Below are 19,574 nucleotides of genomic sequence, written 5' to 3'. Positions count from 1 at the left end.
GCTTCGAACTCCTGGGCTCAAGTGATCCTCCCACTTCAGCCTCCTAAATAGCTGGGACCACAGGTACATACCGTCACATCTGGCTAATTTTTTGTTTATTTGTTTGTTTGTTTCTGAGACAGGGTCTCACTCTGTCACCCAGGCTGGAGTGCAGTGGCTTGACCATGGCTCATTGCAGCCTCAACCTCCAGGCTCAAGCAATCTTCCCACCTCAGCCTCCCAAGTAGTTGGGACTACAGGCATGCACCAGCACACTGGGCTAATTTTTATATTTTTGGTAGAGATAGGGTTTTGTCATGTTGCATATACATATATATATATACACACACATATACATATGTGTATATATATACACACACATATGTGTGTGTGTGTGTGTATGTTTTGTTTTTTTTTTTTTTTGTAGAGACGGGGTCTTATTTTGTTGCCCAGACTGGTCTCAAACTCCTGACTTCAAGCAATCCTCCCACCTTGGCCTTCCAAAGTGCTGGGATTACAGTCCCACCTTGCCCAGCTTGGTTGATGCTTTTCTGTAACTATCTTGAGGTTTCAGAAAAAACGAGGGCTTGGAGCAAGACCAGACAGGTTATGGGAAGGAGAGAAGAGGGGGCTTGGCTTACAAAGGTCGTCTTGTTATGTAGATGAAATCTCACAGGTAGCAGCCCTCAGAAAGAAGAGATGGTGAATGTTCTTTTCAGATGTTTAAAGGTGTCAGACTTTCAGTTCATCTTTCCCAGATTGGACAATGGAAGGCCTCAGGGAAAGCCTGGTTGCATCCGTGTGGATTTTCTCTACAGGTGCAAATCTCCCCAACAAAGGGTAGCTTTGCAGCTCTTCCTGTATTTCCAGACCTTCTGAATAGCCATGTTGTACTATGTCAAGGAAATCTATTTTGGGGTGAAATATTCTAGTTTTCCTTCAGTAATTTTGGAGGTGATGCTGAGTTGTAGGAGGGGGAGATAAGATTATTATTTTTCCTACATAAACTACTGTCATTGGGTACCATTTTTCTATTGCCTCTACCATACACAGAAGAATGTATCAAGCACTCTAGTAGGCACTGCAGTATTTACAACTGAGAAAATAAGCAACTAGAAATATAAAAATTGTTACCTAGGGACAGGCAGGTGGCTCATGCCTGTAATCCCAGCACTTTGGGAGGCCGAGTCGGGCGGATCACTTGAGGTCAGGAGTTTGAGGCCAGTCTGGCCAACAAGGTGAAACCCCGTCTCTACGAAAAATACAAACATTAGGAAACCCCGTCTCTACTAAAAATACAAACATTAGCTGGGTGTGGAGGCGCATGCTTGTAATCCCAGCTACTGGGGAGGCTGAGGCAGGAGAATCACCCAGGAGATGAAGTTTGCAGTGAGCCGAGGTCACGCCACTGCATTCCAGCCTGAGCAACAGAGCAAGACTCTGTCTCAAAAAACAAAACAAATTAAAATACAATAATAAGTAAATAAAAATTGTTACCTATTTATTTTGGAGGAAACATATCTTGCCTAAACCCCAGCTTTCATTCAAAATGAATGGTATATCAGAATGTCAGCTAAATTATAGCTAAGATTCATTTTCCCTTTGTGTCTCTGTTTTATTATGATTACAGCCTACAGTGCCACTGAATTGTTAATGGTAATTGAAAAAATATATATATATAATCCTCTGCTTCCCAGGTTCACGCCATCCTCCCACCTCAGCCTACCAAGTAGCTGGGATTACAGGCACGCACCACCACGCCCACCTAATTTTTGTACTTGTGTTAGAGGCAGGGTTGCACCATGTTGGCCGGCTGGTCTCGAACTCCTGACCTCAAATAATCTGCCTGCCCTAGCCCTGCAAAGTGCTGGGATTACAGGCATGAGCCACTGTGCCTGTCCACTAAAAATATTTTTAAAATAATTTTTAAATGTAAAAATGATCTAGAAGTGATCCATTATGTGAAGACAATTGCTTCTTTGCTTTTATATACATTCAAAAAAAGAAGCCAGTGTCATTGTGGATTGGACACATGAACTACCCACCTACCCCCTTTTTCTTCTCCTTTTCACCAAAAAATTAGTCATTAGAGTGATAACCGACAATGAAATGATGCCAAGTTGGGCAACTGCTGTCAAGCAACTCTCAGTCTTCTTTTTCTTTTTTTGTTTGAGATGAAGTTTTGCTCTTGTCACCCAGGCTGGAGTGCAATGGCACGATCTCGGCTCACTGTAACCTCTGCGTCCTGGTTTCAAGGGATTCTCCTGCCTCAGCCTCCTGAGTAGCTGGGACTACAGGTGTGTGACACCACACCCGGCTAATTTTTATATTTTTAATAGAGACGGGGGTTTCACCGTGTTGGCCAGGCTGGTCTCAAACCCCTGACCTCAGGTGATCTGCCCGCTTGGCCTCCTAAAGAGCTGGGATTACAGGCCTGAGCCACTGCACCCGGCCTCAATTTTCTTTAATAAAAGATTAATTGGTGTCAGGTTGCTTAGGGAGAGGGGAGCAAAAACTCAGTCTTCAGCAATTGTGGGCTGTTCCTGGTGAATTAGTACCTCCTCCTGGCAATACTTTATCCAGCAGTGTTGCTGACAAATGGAAGTTGCTGGGGTGGATGGAAGAGAAGGAGTAAACAGGGGGGTCAGTTTTAGTGGCTTTATGTACCAGCTGTGGATAAATCAGTTCAGTGGATTTTTCATTTCCTTTTTCCACAAAGTGAGAAATAGTAGAGAGAATTAAGCTAAAAGACCCTTTGTATATACAAAGTCACTGCATCTTCCCCCTCCACCAACATGATATATTCTCGAGTTTCTATTGTGTTCTAGGCCCTTAGGTGAGTACTGTGTGCTTAGTGTGTGCCTGTCCTCAGCAGGGTAATCCCACTTGGATTAGTCCGTTCTCGCATTGCTATAAAGCAATGCTTGAGACTGGGTAACTTATAAAGAAAAGAGGCTCAATTGGTTCCTGGTTCTGCAGGCTGTGCAGGAAGCATTATACCGGCATCTGCTTCCGGGGAGGCTCCAGGAAGCTTCCTATCACGTTGGAAGGTGAAGGGGGAGCAGGCGCCTCACAAGGCCAAAGCAGGAGCAAAAGGAGAGAGTGGAGATGCCACACACTTTTAAACAACCAGGTCTCACGAGAACTCACGATCGCCAGGACAGCACCAAGGGGATGGCGCTAAACCATTCAGGAGAAACCCACCCCTCCCCCAGCGATCCATCCAATCACCTCCCACCAGGCCCCACCTCCAACGCTGGGGATTACAATTCGAACCGTATCCCCACTTGTTTCCCACCAAATAGTCTGCCCTTAGCCAGTTTGGCCCTCTGACTTTCTCAGTAAGAAAGTGCGAACTGAGGTGCCTGAGTGGCAGAGCTGGGATTGGAAAGCAACGTAGTGGATCCCAGAGTCAACATTCCGTTTTCGCGGGGCGGGGGTTGGAGGAGTTGGGAGGTCTTACTATATTGCCCAGGCTCGTCTCGAATTCCTGGGCTCAAGCGATCCTCCCGAGTGCGGAGATTACAGGTGTGCGCCACGGCGCCCGGCTCCAAAGTCAACGTTCTTAACTTCTGCCTTACACTCTCTCCATGTTCTTACCTTTCATGCATTTTCTCTGGCTCGTCATCTTGGCCATTTCCCTTCTCAGGGTCACCACCTCCTTCAGACCTTTCTGGGACAGACCCAGGACGGCAGAGCAGCCGCTCGCCGCAGAGCGGTGGTGTCTTCCTGGTGCATGGGCGCCACCGCGTGGCAAAACAGGACAACTGTAGGAATCGACTTTCCATCTATTGGGAGCTCATCAGTGCTTTTCTTTTAGGTGACAACAGAGTTGTTCGGCAGGTTTTTCCTTTCTTTTCTTCAAGTAGGGTGACATTAGTTCACATCTGCTCAAAATAATTTATGTTCCTATTCTAACAGACTCATATGGCAGGAACAAGAAGTGCACATGCCAAAAGAAAGGCAGAGGACTGCAGGAGCAAGATGGGTTGCAAGGGGCATGATGATAACTAACACAATCCTGGCACCTCTTCTTCCAGCATTATAAAGACACAGTAGAATAATAGTGCATGAGTTATTGTGACAGTAGTACTTTTCAAAAATATATAGCATTGTGGAAACAGACCCTTCCAAATATATATTCCTCACTGCAATAAATGTCTATGTAAAAGTAATATCTAAATCTGGTTATGTATCTGCTAGCCCTTACTTGTACATCTGACAGTGTTCCACGATTCCTTTGCAGAAGCTATGACTGACTTTCCCACCTGGGGTGATTTCAGGACAATATTAAGGTGCTTTGTTCTCCCTATAAGGAGGCAAGTTAGATAATGTACACAAAACTAAAAGGATATATTCAGTATAGTTAATAAGTAAATTGGTGATCTGTAAGCCATATTAAGATAAATGGAATAAACGGTATAATGGAACAAACAGCAATGTTCCTCAAAGATAGAAAATCACTCTGCACCTTATAAGCTGACAGCTGTGTCATGCCTAAGTCAACCACACGTTGGTGAGACCCAGTGTGGTCCCATTCTGGCCCCATATGCACTCTGCCCAAGAAAAGGGAGATAAACCCAGTGCTGCTCAGTGGGCTGACCAGCCAGCTGCAGCCATGGGCAGGTGTTGCGTGCCCTGTGTCTTCTGGTGGAGGAGGGGATGTGTCGGCTCTGGGTGCGGCCATTTCTTGGGTCCCTCTACTGGAACTTCCATGCTGGTCCTTACATCCGTGCTACAATGAGGCTGATATAGCTGAGAAAGGGATAGGACATGTAAACCTTGCGTGATCTGGATCCAGACAGTGTGCTCCTTCTGTCCCACTTGCACCCTGTCCTAAGCTTGTTAACCTTTTGGACTGTGTGTCTTTCTGCTCCACGACCCTGGGATGGCTTACCTTGGTGGTGCTCTGGGAGCTACTGTGCATCTAGGTAATTTCCTACACAAGTACAGGTAAGGGTTAAGCTGTTTGAGTGTTGGAAATTCCATGTAGGAGGGACATAGGGAAAATAATTTATTTGGAAAAAGAGGCTGGAAGGCTGGTCTTGAAGCTGTATTTTCTTTTTTCTTTTTCTTTTCCTTTCTTTTTTTTTTTTTTTTTTTTTTAAGAAATGGGGAGTTTCATGCTGGTAACCTAGGCTGGAGTGCAGTGGTATGATCTCGGCTCACTGTAGCCTTTGCCTCCTGGGGTTCAAGCTATTCTTGTGCCTCAGCCTCCCAAGTAGCTGGGATTACAGATGTGTGCCACCATGTCCAGCTAATTTTTTGTAGTTTTTAGTAGAGATGGGGTTTCACCATGTTGGCCAGGCTGGTCTCGAACTCCTGACCTCAAGTGATCTGCCCGCCTCAGCCTCCCAAAGTGGTGGGATTACAGTCATGAACCACCGTGCCTGGCCTGAACCTGCATTTTCTTAGTGTATTAGTCAGCTCTGGCTGCCCTAACAAAAAGCCACAGAGCCAGTGGCTTAAACAAACGGAACTTATTTTCTTACAGTTATGGAGACTGAAAGTCCAAGGTCAAGGTGCTGGCAGGGTTGGGGTCTGGGTTCTCTCTTTGGATTGCAGATGGCTGCCTCCTTGCCGTGCCTCATGGCCTTTCCTTAGTGTGTGTGGATGGAAAGAGGAAGAGGAAGCAAGCTTGCTGGTGTCTCTTATAAGGGCACTGATTCTATCGTGCAAACTCCACCCTCATGATCTCATCTAGGCTTCATCACCTCCCAAAGGCATCACAATGGGGTATAGAGAGCTTCACCGTAATGACTTTTAGAGGGACATAATTCAATCCACAGCATTTAGCAAACACATTTTTTATTTAGAGTGATGGAGGTGGGAGGGGGCAGCTCTGAATTAGCTTTCACTGAACTGAAAAACATTTATTCCTGGGAAACGCAGCATGCCGACTGAAATCCACACTAACCTGCAGGTGGTAGCGGATCCCTGCCTGAGAGCAGCTTGGGGTTAGGGGCTAGGAGAGAAGGGAGTGGGCAGGGGGTGCTGATGATGGGGGACTCATCAAAGAGGGAGGAAAAGGGAGAAGAGAACACAGTCGTCCTTAGGTTGGGAACCAGGGCAAAGACAATCTTCTGCCTAAATCACAACCCTGACTCATGGAGGTCCTGCTAAGCATGTGGCAAATTTTATAAAGAAAAACATTTTGGGCCTCCCAACTAGAGGTTTAAAAATCTACATTTTCTCCAAGGCTAGTAAAATATGTGTTTCTCATCCCAAAGAGACGTGGACATTACTTCTGCCATTCCTTCTACACATCACCTTCCCCACGTCCATCAGAGGGTGTGTACAAAGCACTCACCCTGGACTCCAAGGCTTGCCTGCGACAGAGCTCGCTCCATCTGCAGAGTCCGTTAAACAGATTTCGCTGCAAATTCAAGTTGATCACAGCAGTTATAAATCCAGCTCTCCAGGCCAGGCATGGTAGCTCACACCTGTAATCCCAGCACTTGGGGAGGCCGAGGTGGGCAGATCACTTGAGGTCAGGAGTTCGAGACCAGCCTGGCCAACATGGTAAAACCCATCTCTACTAATAATACAAAAATTAGCCAGGCATGGTGGTACATGCCTATAATCCCAGCTACTTGGGAGGCTGAGGCATGAGAATTGCTTGAATCTGGGAGGCAGAGGTTGCAGTGAGGCCGAGATCACACCACTGCACTCCAGCCTGGACGACAGAGAGAAACTGTTTCTCAGTAATAATAATATAAAAAAACAAATTCAGCACTACTCAGTTCAGTCGTCAGCCCAGGAGGAGTCTAGGACAACAGAAAGCTAGAACAAAAGGAGCAGTACTGAACCCCTTCCAAGCCCTGGAAAAACTGTATGCACAGACCAGGGCACCAGGTGATACTTGGTACACATGTGTGGCAGCAGGTAGGTGACTCCTGTTTATCGGATGGGAGGCTGACTGCTCTGTGCTCATTGGCTTCTTGGTGGCATCTCTGATTTACTAGCCAGGCTGCACATGGTGGCTCACACCTGTAATCCCAGCACTTTGGGAGGCTGAGGTGGGTGGATCACCTGAAGTCAGGAGTTCAAGACCAGCCTGGCCAACATGGCGAAACCCCGTCTCTACTAAAAATACAAAAATTAGCCAGGTGTGTAATCCCAGCTACTCGGGAGGCTGAGGCAGGAGAATCGCTTGAACCCGGGAGGCAGAGGTTGCAGTGAGCAGAGATCGCATCAGTGCACTCCCGCCTGGGTGACAGAGTGAGACTATCTCAAAAAAAAAAAAAAAAAAAAAAGCCAGGCATGGCGGCAGGCACGTTAGTCCCAGCTACTCAGGAGGCTGAGGCGGGAGGATCGCTTGAACCCGGGAGGCGGAGGTTGCAGTGAGCCAAGATCATGCCACTGCACTCCAGCCTGGGTGACAGAGCGAGACCCTGTCTCAAATTAAAAATAAATAAAGAAACAAAAGCAAATCAGGCCCAGTTTGAAGGTAGAGATGGGGTCATTTATATGGATGCAACTATTGGCCATTGATTGTATGCCAAGCACTGTGCTTGCTTTCCATCTTTTTTTCTAGGTTTTTTTTTTTTTTGGTCTGTCGCCCAGCATGGAGTGCGGTGACACCAGTGTGACTCACTGCAGCCTTGACCTCCCGACCTCAATTGATCCTCCCACCTCAGCCTCCCATAGCTGGGACTACAGGCTCACACTACTATGCTCAGCTAATTTTTTAAATTATTGTTTTTTAAATTAATTATTATTTGTAGGGATGGGGGTCTCTCTATGTTGCATCTGGCCAAGACATCATTCTAACTGAAATATGCCAGTCACAAAAGGACAAATACTGTATGATTCTGTTCATGTGAGATGCCTAGAGTAGTCAGATTTATAGAGACAAAAAGTAGCATGGTGGTTGTCAGGGGTTGGGGATAGGAGAAATGGGGAGTTATGGTTTAATAGGTACAGAGTTTCAGTTTGGAAAGATGAAAAAACCCTATAGATGAATAGTGGTGATGGTTGCACAACAATGAGAATGTGTTTAATGATACTGAATTAATAAGATAAAAATGGTTAAAATGAGGCCAGGCATGATGGCTTACACCTGTAATCTCAGCACTTTGGGAGGTCAATGCAGGAGGATCACTTGAGTCTAGAGGTTCAAGACCAGCGTGGGCAACATGGCCAAACCCTGTCTCTACAAAAAAACACAAAAATTAGCAAGGTGTGGTTGCACACGTCTGTAGTCTCAGCTACTCAGGAGGCTGAGGTGGGAGGATGACCTGAGCCTGGGGAGGTCGAGGCTGCAGGACGACAAACTGAGACCCTGTCTCAATAATAAATTTTATGTTACGTATATTTTACCATAATTCTTTCTTTTTTTATTTTTAGTCTCGCTCTGTCACCCAGGCTGGAGTGCAGTGACATGATCTCGGCTCACTGCAAACTCCACCTCTGAGGTTCAAGTGATTCTCCTACTTCAGACTCCTGAGTAGCTGGGATTATAGGGCGTGCACCACCACGCCTGGCTAACTTTTGTATTTTTAGTAGAGATGGGGTTTCACCATGTTGGCCAGCCGGGTCAGACTGGTCTTAAACTCCTGACCTCAAGTGATCCTCCTGCCTCGGCCTCCCAAAGTGCTGGGATTACAGATGTGAGCCACTGTGCCCAGCACCCCTCCTTTTTATTTTGAGACAGAGTCTCACTGTGTCTCCCAGGCTGAAGTGAAGTGGCCGGAACACAGGTCACTGAAGCTTCGACCTCCTGGGCTCAAGCAATCCTCCTACCTCAGTCTCCCATGTAGCTGGGAGTACAGGTATGCACCACCACACCCAGTTAATTTTTTGATTTTTTTTTTTTTTTTTTTGTAGAGACTGGGTCTCACTTTGTTGCCCAGGCTGGTCTCAAACTCCTGGGCTCAATTGATCTTCCTGCCTCAGCCTCCCAAAGTGCTGAGATTACAGGCCTGAGCCACTGCACCTGACCCACAATATATATTTTTTAAAGTTTAAAATAAGTAACTTCGTCTTAGATAGCACCTGCTGAAAAGTTTCTGGCCAACATAGCTTTTCCTGGCTCCAAAGCTCCTATCTGTTCTTTGTCACCACAATACCTCACTCGTTAAAGGCAACGTCTGTCCTGGGCCCCACTCATAGAAGCAGAGGGCGGACAGGGCTGTACCTGTCGTTGCCTCTTCTTCACTCGAGCATCCCCAGCCTCTTGCTCATAGTCCATTGCTGCAAGTGTTTTGACAATGGGGCCAGCCTCAAATGGCAACCCAACTCCATGTAAGATATAATTATGTTTTTTAAGCTTTGAATCATTGCAAAATAATCAAGAAAATGCAGTGGTGGCACAAAATGATGATATAGTTATGAAACTGTCATCTGAAATCTGTCTAGAATGTATTGAAATCCATATTAATTTGGAAAGACGTGGAGAGAGGATGAGGTTTTGACATGTCATCTGGAGATGAGGAATCACTTTGGAAGGAGCTGTTGAGGGGTACAAAATATTGAACTAGCATAAATATTTGCTTTGAATGATCTTTCATCTTCGTAAAGACGTCAGGAAGTTTCTCAAGGGAAGTTAGGGTGGTTTGCTATAGGCTAGCAACCCGACCTCGATCCATGCCGTAATTCACATGGCTTCTGCATCTGCTCAGGGAGGTGTAGATGCCACAGACGATTCTAGAGGAATCTTTGTATGTTTAGATCCTATTGGGGTGAGTTGGGGAGTCAATCTGAAGTGAGATCCAATAATATGTCAACCAATAACAAGAGAGGATTCTGGAAAGGAGGCCTGGAATGTGTTTAAAAAAAAAAGTTAAGCCTACATCCATACAGAGAAACAAGAAGATAGATGCTTGGGTGAGATAACTAACAATCTAGCCTGGGCACAGTGGCTCACACCTGTAATCCAAGCACTTTGGGAGGCCAAGGCTGGTGGATCACTTGAGCCCAGAAGGTCAAGACCAGCCTGGGCCACATGGCAAACGCTGTCTCTATAAAAAGTATAAAAATTAGCCGGGTGTGGTGATGCATGCCTGTAGTCCCAGCTACTCAGGAGGCTGAGGCGGGAGGATGGCTTGAGTCCAGGAGGTTGAGGCTGCAGTGAGCCGTGATGACACCACTGCACTCCAGCCTGGGTGACAGAGCAAGACCTTGTCAAAACAAAACAAAACGACAATATCAAAAACCAATCTAGAGGTGATGGTCAAAGTGTATGAAGTTTTAATTATGCAAGGTAAATAAATTCTAGAGATCTCTATACACATAGTGCCTATAGCTAACAATTCTGTATTGTATACTTAAAATTCTCTAAGAGGGTAGGTCTCATATTAATACTCTTACCACACATACACACAAATAATAGTTATAATAGGAGTGGAAGGGAACTTTGGGAGGTGACAGATATGTTTATGGCCTTGATGGTGATGGTTTCATGGGTGTATACTTATCCCCAAGCTCATTGGCTTGTATATGTTAAATATGCACCGCTTTTTACATGTCAGTCATACAACAATAAAGTGGTTTAAATATTTTGTTTTTAAAAAGAACAATTTGGAAATAGACATGGAATTTGAAAACAAATGCATGAATACAAATTTGCAGGCCATTAATGAGAATTGAGTAAACCAGCTCTCTGAGTGGAAACAGCCGAAATTCTCCTAGTAAGCATGTTATCCACACCCAGTAATGATGTATGTTGTGTTTTACTCTCTTGTGTGTGTGTTATATTTTACAATAAAGAGAAGAAAAAGTGCACTGTCTGAGCATAAGATGGGGGGGAGGGCGTGTCTATCATTTCTTCATGTAGTCGTCCCTGCTGTGTGTGATCTTCACCACGTTGCAGTTCATCTAGGAGCTGAAGACAAAGGCTGGTTGCTGTTTTAATGTTCTGCCTTCTCTGAAGTTGCAGGATGGTTATGTTAATGCTGTGGTTTGAAAATGGAAGCCTGAGATGTCAGCAAAATTCCTGGCTCCCACCCGCCCTTCTGGGGATGCACAGGAGGAATATCCCACAAGGATCTCCATCGTGCACATTCCAGGGCAGATTTGCGCAACATCAAACAAGAGAACCAGCCGAGCTCACACTTGTCTGGACCCAGTGAAAGCTCTTGCCCGACTTTATAGCAAACAAGAGTGCTTAGAATAATTGCTCCTAATTTTGTTTGTTTATTTATAAGTAGAAAGGCATGAGTCTTTCTATCCTGGGTAAAAGCCAAATCAAGCAATTTGATTCATTATTCATGGTGCCACTGACCAACTTGAAATTAAGAAATAAGAACTGGGTGAAAGCCAGGCACAGTGGCTCATGCCTGTAATCCCAGCACTTTAGGAAGCCAAGGTGGGCAGATTGCCTGAGTTTAGGAGTTCAAGACCAGCCTGGGCAACATGGTGAGACCCCGGCTCTCCTAAAAAAATTAGCCAGTCGTGGTGGCACATGCCTGTAGTCCCAGCTATTTAGGAGGCTGAGGAAGGAGAATCATTTGAACCCAGGAGGCAGAGGTTGCAGTGAGCCAGGATCACGACACTGCACTCCAGCCTGAATGACAGAGGAAGACTCTGCCTCAAAAAAATAAATAAAATAAAATAAAAAAGAAGGAACTGCATGAAGACAATAGCTTTCTGTAAAATTCAGTTCAAACCTATAAATCTGAACTATCTGAACTTTCTGGTTCTTCCTGTGTGCCTAATCCCATGCATCAGAGTATTTGTTGAATAAAATGATGAATATTCAGCAGCACGTTTTTATACCACCACAGTCTTGGATGGGGTTGTTTGTTCACTGATCCCAGCACTGGTTGCTTTAGCAGACCTCCATTCAATTTTCTGTCTATAATGAGTCCATTATATTTGCTTTGAAAGCCACTTTAAAATAAGTGTGCCAAAGTGAAAACACATTTGGCAAGGCAATACATTTTATAAATTCCTGCAGCAAAACTATTATCATGACTTGTGATTACGTTAGTATAATCTCAGAGAAATAGATGCAAGATAGCAATCCTTCCTGATGTTAGATACTTTTCAGTGACATGGAGCAAAAAATACAGTTACTGTTAATAATGAGTTTCTCCAAGGGAGATAGGTGTAGGAACGTGCACGGATAATACTGTAAACCTCTACTTCTCTACCCACTGTCAGCAAGCTCACTATTTTTTAATTGGACTTCTTTACTCAAGAATATCTTATACTGTGATTTTTTTTTTTTTTTTTTTGAGTCGGGTCTTATTCTACAACCCAGGCTCGAGTGCGGTGGCATGGTCATAGCTCATGGAAGCCTCAAACTCCTGTGTTCAAGCCATCCTCCAGCCTCAGCCTCCCAAGTAGCTGCACCTACAGGTGTGTGTCACCATGCCTGGCTAATTTTTAAAATTTTTATTTATCTTTGGTAGAGATGAGGTCTCACTCTGTTGCCTAGGCTGGTCTCGAACTCCTAGGCTCAGGCGATCTTCCCACCTCAGCTTCCCAAAGTGCTGGGATTACAGGTGTGAGCCACCACTCCCGGCCTAAACTTAAGTCTAAGCACAATCAAGAGCATTACATTTGGCCAGGCACAGTGGCCCACGCCTATTATCCCAGTACTTTGGGAGGATGAGGTGCGTGGATCACGAGGTCAGGAGTTTGAGACCAGCCTGGCCAACATGATGAAACCCCGTCTCTACTAAAAATCCAAAAAAATTAGCAGGACATGGTGGCATGCACCTGTAATCCCAATTACTCAGGAGGCTGAGGCAGGAGAATTGCTTGAACCTGGGAGGCGGAGGTTGCAGTGAGCTGAAATCGCACCACTGCACTCCAGCCTGGGTGACAGAGCAAGACTGCGTCTCAGCAAAAAAAAAAAAAAAAAAAAAAAAAGCATCACATTTTTTAGGTAATTTAAGACCTAAAATGAAAGCATATATATCTAGAGATTTACTTTATTTCCATTCCCATTGTCTCTTTTCTTTATCTTACTGTTGCCTAAAAATGCTAAAATCGTATTGTGTATGTTAGAACATTATTTGGAAGTGGAAGCCAGGTGACAGTGTTGTACCTCGTGAAACCGGAGGTGAGCAGCCTCCTGGTGAACTGGAGTGTTTGAGCCGGGGATACATTGTAGGAGATAGAGGTATATTGGGAAAGGCATGGGCAGTCAGGGAAGAGCTTGGTTCTAGGATTTTGGACTGAACTGATGAAGGAGCACAGGAAATTCTACAGGCCTTCAGGCCGTCCAGTGCAAGGACACTTTATGGGAAGTCACCCTGCCTCTCTGTTCTCAGCTTCACAGTGAAGCACACAGGGGACCCTGGCACAGCCAAGCCATCGAATTGCCACCTACATTAGTGTCAAAAGGTGTATCTCTCCTCAGTATCCACTTCTGATGGCAAGAGACAAGTCCTAACCAAAAATAAACGTCTTGAGAAATCTTCACTCTGTAGCCAGGCGTGGTGGCAGGTGCCTGTAATCCCAGCTACTCGGGAGGCTGAGGCAGGAGAATCACTCGAATCCAGGAAGCAGAGGTCACAGTGAGCTGAGATCTCACCACTGCACTCCAGCCTGGGCAACAGAGCGAGACTCTGTCTCAAAAAATAATATTAAATAAATAAATAAATAAATCTTTGCTCTGTTTAAAAGTTCTGATCATCTCCTGAGCATGGTGGCTCACACCTGTAATCCCAGCGCTTTGGGAGGCCGAGGTAGGTGGATCACCTGAGGTCAGGAGTTCGAGACCAGCCTGGCCAACATGGCAAAACCCCATCTCTGCTAAAAATACAAAAATTAGGTGTGGTGGTGCACACCTGTAGTCCCAGCTACTTAGGAGGGTGAGGCAGGAGGATCGTCTTGAACCCAGGAGGCGGAGGTTACAGTGAGCCAAGATCATGCCACTGCACTCTAGCCTGGGCAACAGAGCAAGACTCTGTCTCCAAAATCAAAACAAAACAAGCAAACAAATAAAAGAACTGGGGGGTTAGCTAGAAATAAGGTGAGGAAGAATTAAGCAGAAAAATAAGCTCCTTTAACTTTACCCTGAAAACTCAAGATCTGCAACTCAAAGAGAGCCAGAGGCTGCCAGACTTCTCCATGCTTATGACAGAAGCTGCCTGGAGGGCTCATGCGGCTCAATGTGGCAGGAAAGCAATGTTCCCAGTCAAGTTGTTCCATTTTCTTTTTTTTTTTTTGAGACGGAGTCTTGCTCTGTCGCCCAGGCTGGAGTGCAGTGGTACAATCTCGGCAATGTCTGCTTCCTGGTTCACGCGATTCTCTTGCCTAAGCCTCCCAAGTAGATGGGATTACAGTCGTGTGCCACCACGCCTGGCTAATTTTTTCTGTATTTTTAGTAAAGATGGGGTTTTGCTATGTTGGCCATCCTGGTCTCAAACTCCTGGCCTCACGTTATCTGCCCATCTTGGCCTCCCAAAGTGCTGGGATTATAGATGTAAGCTACCATGCCCAACCCCAAATTTATGTAAAGAGTGAGAGCTTTCTAGCTTAATTTCTGAAGCCCATGTAATCTTGATTCCAAACCACAATAGGGACATTCAGGAAAAGAAAATTACCAGTCCATCTCATCTTTATATTAGGATGTACAAATATTAAATAAAATGTTAGAAAATTGCACCCAATAGCATATTAAAATAATAAATTATGATCAAGTGGGGCTCAACCTAGAAAAGCAAGAAGCCTTGGCCATTAGAAAATCTGTCAATATCATCCATCACTTTGATGGACTGAAAGGGAAAAATCATACGATTAACTCAATTTTTCCAGGAAAAGCAATTGATAAAGGGCATTATCTATTTATGATTAAGGAGGAAAAAAAAGAAACTCAGAGCAAACTAAAAATAGAAGAGCACCTTCATAGCTTGGTAAAGGCCCACTGCCAAACCCCAGAGCAAATATACTTCACAGAGAAATCGTAGATGCATTTTATTAATATTAAGACCAGTAACAAGGTATTACTGTTGATACGTAGCCTTGAACTGGAGAGCTGAAGAATGCTATAAGGCAAGAAAAGGAAATAAGAAGCTTTAAGCTTGGTAGAAAAGAGTCAAAACAAGGTATTACTGTTGATATGTAGCCTTGAACTGGAGAGCTGAAGAATGCTATAAGGCAAGAAAAGGAAATAAGAAGCTTTAAGCTTGGTAGAAAAGAGTCAAAAGGCCTGTAATCCTAGCACTTTGGGAGGCTAAGGCAGGCAGATCAATTGAGCTCAGGAATTCAAGACTAGCCTGGGCAACACAGAGAGACCCCATCTCAAAAAAAAAAAAAAAAAAAAAACTAGCAGGTATGGTGGCATGCACCATAGTCCCAGCTACTCAGGAGGCTGAAGTGGGAGGATCGCTTGAGCCTGGGATGTTGAGGCTGTAGTGAGCCATGACTGAGCTACTGCACTCCAGCCTGGGCAACAGGGCAAGACCCTGTCTCAAAAATAAAATAAAATAATAAAATAAAATAAAATAATAAAATAAAAAAAACCTGGCCAGGCACGGTGGCTCATGCCTGTAATCCCAGCACTTTCGGAGGCTGAGGCAGGCAGATTGCCTGAGCTCAGGAGATTGAGACCGGCCTGAGCAACACAGTGAAACCTCGTCTCTACTAAAATACAAAAAGTTAGCCTGGTGTGGCAGTGTGCGCCTGTAGTCCCAGCTACTAGGGAGGTTGAGGCAGGAAAATTGCTTGAACCCGGGAGGTAAAGGTTGCAGTGAGCCGAGATCATGCTACTGTACTCCAGCCTAGGCAACAGGGTAAGACTTTGTCTCAAAAAAAAAAAAAAACCTGTCATAATTTGCAGACTACATAAACATTCATCTAGAATAAACTAACAGAATCAAACTATGAGGACTAATAACAGAACCTAGGTAAGCTACCAGACGTGAGGTTAACGTAGAAAGCTCAATAGCATCTCCTTACTTGAATAATAATTAACTAGAAAATATTAAAAAGCTACAATTCATAATATTAATAAAAATCATGAAGTATTTAGAAATTAACTCATAAGACACAACAGCCCTCTCTGTGAAGAAAACTGTAATAAAAGACATAGAAGATCTGAACAAATGGAGAGACAGTTCATACTCAGAGTGATCACTTGCTGTTACGAAAGTGTTAATCACCTTCTCATTAGTCCATAGATTCAATGCAATACTAATACAAATTCCACTACGGTGTTGTGAAGAATCGATAAACTTATTCTAAAATGTATGTAGGGCTGGGTGCAGTGGTTCATACCTATAATCCCAACACTCTGGGAGTCTGAGGCAGATTACTTGAGTCCAGGAGTTTGAGACCAGCCTGGGCAACATGGTGAAACCTCATCTCTACTAAAAACTAAACCAGCCAGGCATGGTGGTGCGCATCTGTACTCCCAGCTACTCGGGAGGCTGAGGTGGGAGGATCACCTGCACTCAGGAGGTCGAGGCTACAGTGAGCCAAGATCGTACCACTGCACTCCAGCCTGGGCAACCGGAGTGAGACCCTGTCTCAAAAAATAAAAATAATAATAGATTAAATGTATCTCAGAAAATAAAGGTTTACATAGTTAGTTTTGAGGCATTTTTTGAATACATTCAAAATTAGATGTGAAAATGAATATTCATTTAAAATGAGAAAAGAAAGTACAAAATACTGGGAGCTTGGAAATTCAGGTCCCTTTTCTGTGAGTTCTGTTTATGTAACTTACCAGATGTGCTTACTTAGAAATGCTGACTGACTGCAACTTACTTTTCTTTCTCCACCTAGAACATTCTATGACTCCCAGCTACTTTCAGGGATCCCCAGATGTGTACAAATGAGAGACTTTGAAGCTTAAGCTTCTTACTCTTCATGATAAACCCACTTCTGATACACAAATAGTAAAATCAACCTTCGAGAAGGAGACCAGGGCTGTCTGGCCACCGAGGCAGGCTGTAGGTGTGCTGAACCCAAATTTCTTCACCATGGAGACCTAGGAGTTGCAACACTGGTGAAGGTTCTGGTCAATACAGGGTTAATTTTGCCCAGGCTCCAGAGACCACTGCTGAAGTGTGAAGGACATAGGGCTGAGGAGGCTGGAGAAAGAAGAATGAATCTGCACAGGACCCTGCTCCTCTCAGGGAAGCAGAGGGATCATGGAATGTAGTCTTCACTCCTGCCCCTGGAAGACTGGGTGCTTTGCTTCTGAGGAGATAAAAGCCCATTTAGACAATTCTCAATACACATTGTTAATATTCTATGATTTCCTTTTTTCACAACATTTTATTTTTAAAATTTGCAAGCCAGGGAAGTTGAAAGTCATGTAAAGAACACCAGACACCTTCATCCAGATTCAACAATTATCCACAACACCTTGCCACCTTTGCTTTCTGTGTACTTACTCTTCTGAACCATTTGAAAGTAAGCTGCGGTCCAGGTGTGATGGCTCACGCCTGTAATCCCAGCACTTTGGGAGACCAAGGCAGGCGAATCACCTAAGGTCAGGAGTTTGAGACTAGCCTGGTCAACATGATGAAACCCCATCTCTACTAAAAATAAAAATAAAAAAATTAGTTGGGTTTGGTGGCAAGTGCCTGTAGTCCCAGCTACTCGGGAGGCTGAGGCAGGGGAATTGCTTGAATCCAGGAGATGGAGGTTGCAGTGAGCCGAGATTGCATCACTGCACTCCAACCTGGGTGACAGAGTGAGACTCCGTCTCAAATAAATAAATAGCAAAAAGAAAGGACTTATCTACCAGATATTAGGACATATCAAGAAGCCAAAGTAATAAAATAGTGTGGGACTGGCAGAAGAATGGAAAGATAGCTTCACAGATATATATGAGAACTTAATATAAGATGAAAACTGCAATGAACCAATGAGAGAAGGAGGGATAGGTGGTGTGGATAAAACTGGTTCATTATGTGGAAACAAATAAAACTGAATCCCTGTTTTACATTACACAAAGATGGACTCCAGATGGATTTAAGGCCTAACTATGAAAGGTGTATTTCTACAATCGTGTCTGGAATGCGTGGAGCCAGCTATGTTTTGGAATTCAAAAGTTTTCAAATTTTAGAAAGGTAAGATGGTATATATATTGTATAATACCCTCAACTGGGTCTAGGGTAGCATCCTATAATCAAAGTCCTATGTATTTCTGTAGTAAATGGAGTAAAAACTGAAATCGTCTTGGCTTAGTTCCAGTTGAATTTTGCCACCAAATCAGTGTCGGGGCTGTGCTGGGTTTCTTTAGTTTTCCCCTCTAGCCCCACTTTGTCCTCTTCCCCACCTTGCTCCTTACCTGGGAGGCAACTTCTTGGGATGTCATCAATAGGCTTGCCCTCGGGTGGAAGATCGGGGTTAGGGAGGACAGCAGGACTCACCCTGACCCTCCACTGAGGGATCCAGCTCCTGTAAGGCAGTCGTTTCCACAAAACCTCTCTGCCACCCAGTTCTGGGAGCCACTCCCCTCCCTCTGTTCCTTCCACTCTTGGGGTAACGACCTGCAGGCTGGTATTAACTCAAGGCACAGCACTATCTCACTCAGGTTCTCTACCCCAGTGGTTTTTAACTGAGAGCAATTGTGAATGGGAGTTCAGAATTCACTCATGATTTGGCTGTCTCTTTGTCTGTTATTGGTGTATAGGAATGCTTGTGATTTTTGCACATTGATTTTGTATCCTGAGACTTTGCTGAAGTTGCTTATCAGCTTAAGGGGATTTTAGGCTGAGGTGATGGGGTTTTCTAAATATACAATCATGTCATCTGCAAACAGGGACAATTTGACTTCCTCTCTTACTATTTGAGTACCCTTTATTTCTTTCTCTTGCCTGATTGCCCTGGCCAGAACTTCCTATACTATGTTGAGTGGGAATGGTGAGAGAGGGCATCCTTGTCTTCTGCTGGTTTTCAAAGGGAATGCTTCCAGCTTTTGCCCATTCAGTATGATATTGGCTGTGGGTTTGTCATAAATAGATCTTATTATTTTGAGATTCATTTCATCAGTGCCTAGTTTATTGAGAGTTTTTAGCATGAAGGGGTGTTGAATTTTATCAAAGGTATTTTCTGCATCTATTGAGATGATTACTTTTTTTTTTTTTTTGACAAAGTCTCGCTCTCTCTCACCCAGGCTGGAGTGCAATGGCACAATCTCAGCTCACTGCAACCTCTGCCTCCCAGATTCAAGTGATTTTTCCACCTCAGCCTCCTGAGCAGCTGGGATTACAGGCACCTGCCATCATGCCCGGCTAATTTTTGTACTTTTGTAGAGAGGGGGTTTCACCATGTTGGCCCGGCTGGTCTCAAACTCCTGACCTCAGGTGATCCACCCACCTTGGCCTCCCAAAGTGCTGGGATTACAGGTGTAACCCACCACACCTGGCCAATTACTTTTATATATTAAGCTAAATATACATTAAAGCTTCTATAGCAATCACTAAACAATGCAAATAAAGTGTAATTTCCAATTTAATGGAGCAGAAAAATTGAAATGTGAAAAAAGATCTCAATTCAAAACAACTCAAGAAAGGAGAAAAACTATAGGTATACTTATTGCGGGATCTGGCCAGCAGCCTGCAATGCAATGGGGCTCTCTCTTTGTTCCCAGGCGGATCGGCAGGTTGAGAAATAATAGACACACACAAGATAGTGAAAGCTGGGTCCAGGGGGGTCACCGCCTTCTGGTCCCACGGTGCCAA

The 19,574-nt window shown here is 44.5% G+C and overlaps 1 protein-coding gene across 3 annotated transcripts in view; it reads left to right on the top strand.

The window, feature by feature from the left end:
* LOC129463788 (claudin-10) overlaps positions 1-19,574 on the top strand; it is a 167,056-nt gene that overhangs the window by 9,330 nt on the left and 138,152 nt on the right. For all 3 annotated transcript variants that reach the window (XM_063619002.1, XM_063618999.1, XM_063619001.1), the window contains exon 2: positions 16,663-17,957. The gene's annotated coding sequence lies outside the window, so the exon portion shown is untranslated. The remainder of the gene's footprint in view (positions 1-16,662; positions 17,958-19,574) is intronic.

This window comes from Symphalangus syndactylus, chromosome 15 (genome assembly GCF_028878055.3).
Source record: "Symphalangus syndactylus isolate Jambi chromosome 15, NHGRI_mSymSyn1-v2.1_pri, whole genome shotgun sequence".
Classification (NCBI taxonomy): Eukaryota; Metazoa; Chordata; class Mammalia; order Primates; family Hylobatidae; genus Symphalangus; species Symphalangus syndactylus.
Note: the sequence above shows the minus strand (reverse complement) of the source record. Positions and strands in the feature narration are given on the sequence as shown.